Here is a 5,309-nt window from a genome sequence, read left to right as displayed (position 1 = left end):
TTGCTGGCATCTTTGAAATTTGTCCCCTTCATTGGCTTGATTATTCAGGATGCCAAGAAGCTCTCAGCTGCCATCTTCAGAGACTCTGTGAACACGGGCTGGGTCTTTGAAAATGAAACACATTCTCACGATACAATCCTTGGTATGGATGGACCCAGATGAGCTGAATGTTTATGTGTACACAGAAACCTGCACCGGGACATTTAGGGCAGCTTTATGCATACCTGCCAGAAGTTGGAAGCAACCAAGAAGTCCTTCAGGAGGTGAATGGGCACATAAACTGGGCTACACCCATGCAACAGAACGTTCTTCAGCACCAAAAAGAAATGCAGGACACACAGAGCCACGGGGAGACAGGTGGGGCACCTTGGATGCATAGCACTCTGAGAGAAGCCAGTCTGGAAAAATGGCATAACTTAGGGTACCAGCTACACATGGCATTTGGGAAAAGGCAAACCACAGAAAGGACGGAAGGACCAGTGCAACGCCAGGGGCTTGCTGTGGGATGGAGGGATGGTGCGTGATAAACAGGTCGTGCACAGAGGATTTTTAAGGCAGCGAAACTATGCGATGTGACACATTCGGGGTGAGGTACATTTGTCAGAACCCACAGAATGTGCATCACCAGGAGAAAACCTGACATAAGGCCTGGACTCTGGTGCCATGATGTGTTCATGCAGATTAATCAGTCATGACCAATACACAGAATGCTGTTGGGGAGCAGTAGGCTCTGAGCACCTGTGTGTGTGTCAGCGGATGGTGGGGTGGGGTGGGGAGCAGCAAGAACAGAGCAGGAGGGGTATGGGACCTCTCTGTACTCCACCCAATTTTGCTGTGAACTCAAAACTGCTTTATAAAATAATGAAGCCTATTTAAACAAAGACACCAGCATTCCAGTGGTATCCGATGGCTGCTCCTCTTCAGGTCCTCAGTTTGTCTCGGCCACCTGAGAGTGGAACTTTAGCAGACATTGTCCTGTCAGCTTGCACCCTTGCGAATTTTATCTGACATCTCTTTATTTCACTACACTCTTCTTTTTTTGATACTATTTTTTCTTCTTTTTTTTTAAAAAAATTGATGCATAATTAATGGAAAATATTATATTAGTCTTCTGATATACAACATAGTGATTCAGCATTTCTATACATGACAAAATGATCTCCAAGGTGAGTCTAGTTACCATTGGCCGCCATACAATGTTATTATGGACCCTATTATGGGACCTATTCCCTATGATGAACATCACAACCCCATGACATTTGTTTTATAACTGGAAGTTTGTACCTTTCAATCTTTCTCATCTATGGTACCCATGCCCCCCGCCCCGGCCACCAGCAGTGTGTTCCTGGGATCAGTGTGTCCACGTCTGTTTTGCTGTGTTCATTCATTTGTTTTGTTTTGTAGATTCTACATAAAAGTGACATCACAGGACATTTCTCTTTCTCTGTCTGACATATCTCACTTAGCATAATACCATCTAGGTCTGCTCATGTCACAAGATTTCATTCTCTTTTATGGCTGAGTCATAGTACATTCTGTGTGTGTGTGTGTGTGTGTGTGTGTGTGTGTGTGTGTATGAAACCTTATTTATCCATTCATCAATCAATGAACACTTTGGTGTCTTCTGTATCGTTGTCAGTAAAGCTGTCATGAACAATTTTTTGTTTCCTTCAGAATGATACCCCCAGGTGTAATCCCTGCCTCACATGGCAGCTCTGTTTTTAATTTTCTGAGGCACATTCGTGCTGTTTTCCACAGTGGCTGCGCCCATGAATGTTCCCAACAGAAGTGCACGAGGGTTCCTTTCTCTCCACATCCTCGCCTTGTTTGTTGTCCTTTGAATGATAGCCATTCTTTCAGGTGTGAGGGGATAATATCATTGCTGTTTTGGTTTGCATTCCCCTGACGATAGGTGATGTGGACTGTTTCACATGTTTGTGGCTACTCTGTGTATATTCTGTGGAAAAAATGCTTGGCCTTCTGCCAACGATTAAATTGGGGTTTTGTTTTGGGTGGTTGAGTTGTGTGAGTTCTTGGTCTGTTTTGGATATGAACCCCTTGTTAGATGTATTGTTTACAAATATTTTCTCATGTCCATTAGGCTGCCTTTTAGTTATGTGAATGGTTTTCTTTGCTGTTGAGAAGCTTTTTCAGTTGGATGGAGTCCCATTGGCCTCTTTAGTTTTTGTTTCCCTTGCTTGAGGAGACAGATCCAAAAAACATATCATTAAGACCAGTGTGAAAGCGTGTGCTGCCTACACTTTCTTCTAGGAGTTCTCTGGCTTCAGGTCTTACATTGAAGAATTTAATTTATTTTCAGGCTGTTTTTGTAGACTGTGCAAGGAAGGATGCCAATCTGACTCCTGGGCAGGTAGCTGTGCGGGTTTCCCCACACCACTTAGGGAAGAGGTTGTCTCTTCCCCTTTGTATATTCTCACCTCCTTTCTCATAGTGGCATTGACCACACAGGCGTGGGCTTATTTCTGGGTTCTTAATTCTGTCCCATGGACTTACCTGTGTCCCTTTTGTGCCAATACCATACTGTCTTGGTGAATATAGGCTTGCACTACAGTTTGATATCTCGGAGCATGATATGTCCAGATCTGTGCTTCTTTCTTAGTTGTGCTAATTATTTAGGCTCCTTTGTGTTTCCATACACATTTTAGATTATTGTCTGGCTCTTTGAAAAATTCCGTTGGTATTTTGATAGGAATGACATCAAATCTCCAGATTGGTTTAGGGTGTGGAATCCCTTTAGCAGTATGACTCCACAAGCACAGTGTATGTTTCCATTGTTTCTGTTGTCTTAAATTTCTTTCATCAGTGTGTTCAAGTTTTCTGAGTACAGTTATTTCACCTCCTGGGTTCGACGACATATTCCTAGTTATTTTATTTTTGTTAAGGTCTTTGGCAGTGGGTTGTTTACTTTGTATCTGATTCTGATAGTTTGCTGTGAGTGCATAGAAATGCAATCCAGGGGGAGGAGCAGGAGGAAGGGAGGCTGCACTGGCCGGAAAGGTCGGCAGAGCGCACCCCTGCGCCCCTGGCCCCACCAGGACCAAGTCCCGCACTGACGACCTGGCAGGGGCAGTGCACCGGGCAATGCGCGGGATGCAGCGGGCCGGCCGCCTGAGGCCCCCAATGGCCCGCCCTACTGGTCCCCGCCATGCTGCTGGGCGCTGCTTTGGACCCCGGCCTCAGCCTCAGCCTCTGGCTCTGCTGCCCCGCGGCCTGCCCGCGGCCACCACATCAGAAAGACAACACTCAGAGCCTGCTCAAGAATCTGGAGTCTCACGCACAGACCCGCTTGGAAACCAGCTCCCTATTCCGGAGGAGGAAGAGAGAAGAGCCCACGTCCAGGGACAGGAGGCTCTGGACGGATGTGAGCCATCTTTCAATGGCAATATCACAGCGTTTGCACTGAAGGCAAAAGTCGTCCATCTATCCCATCAGAAGTCCCAGCCTCTGGCCGACAGTTCCTCCAACCCACCTCTCCAGGAACACTTAAAAGCCGGTGGTCTTGCCGAACCAGCCGGTGGTGGTGTCCCCTTCCAGCAGCCTGGGGAGCCTGAGCCAGGCGGAGAAGGAAGACTGCAGCTCCTCGTCCAGCATCCACTCAGCTGCCAGCACGACCAGCTCCTCGGCCGCACCTTCCTCTGGGCGAGCAGCTTCCCTGAGGCAGTGACCTGCGAGAGTGTGTACCTTCGCTTGCGCATCTCCAACCTTCACTTGAGAGATGTGCTGCATCTGGACGCCGCGCTCAGGCAGGAGAAGCACCTGACGCTTATGCAGAATTTTTAAATGTGCCTCTTTGATCTTCTGCCTATAAAGAAGTCTGATGATGAATTACACCAGAGGATTCTTTCAAAACAAGAAAATAATTTGGAGGAATTGGAGAAGAGACTTCAGGTCAGACTCTGAAACACGGAGACGTTGGGTGCTGGTGACTGAATACATTGCCCTGGCAGACGTAGAAAAGAAAGAGCACGAATATTCTGAGCAGCTAATAGATAACATGGAAGCTTTCTGGAAACAGATGGAAAACATCCAGCACTTTGATGTGGACCAGTTGAAGTGTTCCACATCAAAGCCCGCCAGCTCCTGACGACTCCCACAGAAAGAATGATGGCAGCCAGAGGGCTTCCTCGTGATTCCCAGGACTTGCAGGCTCTGGACACCCTGGAGAGAACAGTGGGGTGGGCGCACATGGCAAAACCACTGAGTTCCTGAAGCTGCAAATCCAGGAGGAGACCATGTGCTGACTGGCCGCATCTCCCGCGGCCTGGAGCTGCTGACCCTCGAGGGCAGCTCTCCGGGTGGCACAAGGAGGAGCTGCTGGCCCAGCAGCACAAGCCCTTTGGGGAGGAGGCCGAGCACGTCCGCCAAGGCTTAGTCCAGCGAGGTGAAGACCTGGTCCAGGCCTCCCTGGTTCACCAGGCCGAGAGGGCGGAAAAGCTCACGCTGGCTCAGGAGGAGGAACCGAGGCGCATCCTGGCCAGGGGGCCGAGGACCGCTGACCCTGAGGAGTTCCTCCAGGCTTTTTACGAAGTCCTGGAGAAGCAGAGGCTGCAGCAGAGTGACCCAGAAGAGGAGAACATCAGAGCAACAGAGCCGTGGCCATGCTCAGCCAGGTTCGTGACCTCCAGGCGGGACTGGCAGAGAAACCCAGGATCTGGGCATGCATGAGAACCTCACGTCCTCCTGGGCCGGGGACCCCAAGACCCTGGCACTCTTTGGGTGACCTAGACAGAAGCCAGGGAGGTTGGTCCAGGTCATATCTGAGGCCTCTTCCACTTCTGAGATGCTCGGGACCCTCACCTCCAAATGTCCCTCCCTAGAGGCAAAGGTCTTTGGAAGTCAGTTGACCCATGATGGAAATAGGCCGTCTTTTGTGGGCATCGTGAGTGTAGAGCTGTGATGAGGAAGGAGGGTTGGGCTTGAAACAGAGGCCTGGGTTCAAGTGCCAGTGTCACCTCTTTCTCTTTGGGCAACCTCATGCAGCTCCGGAATGAGGGCTGGTTCTGAGAGAACAGGAGAGAGCAGCTGAGCCACTAGGGCTCCCAGGACATGTTGATGAGCAGGACAGACAGATCCCCAGCCTCAGGCAGCACCCAGAGCTGTTGGGAAGGCAGAAGTGGGGACCCAGTCAGGAAGGAAGGTGACAGGTGCCGCAGTGGTGACCAGGAGAAGGTCCAGCTGCACCCAGAGTGCCTGCACTCTGGCTCTCCTCCCTCTTTGCTTGTGGCCTCACTAGTTCTCAGTTTTCCCATCTGTGAAATGGGGCCAGTGATACCCTTCTTCTCAGTGGT

The 5,309-nt window shown here is 49.8% G+C and overlaps 1 pseudogene; it reads left to right on the top strand.

The window, feature by feature from the left end:
- The first annotated feature begins 293 nt into the window (after nt 1-293).
- LOC105074772 (evC complex member EVC pseudogene) lies at nt 294-4,686 on the top strand (annotated as a pseudogene).
- Nucleotides 4,687-5,309: the final 623 nt, after the last annotated feature.

This window comes from Camelus bactrianus, chromosome 27 (genome assembly GCF_048773025.1).
Source record: "Camelus bactrianus isolate YW-2024 breed Bactrian camel chromosome 27, ASM4877302v1, whole genome shotgun sequence".
In the NCBI taxonomy this organism is placed as follows: domain Eukaryota; kingdom Metazoa; phylum Chordata; class Mammalia; order Artiodactyla; family Camelidae; genus Camelus; species Camelus bactrianus.
The sequence above is the reverse complement of the archived record's forward strand: the minus strand, read 5'-3'. Positions and strand labels throughout refer to the sequence as shown.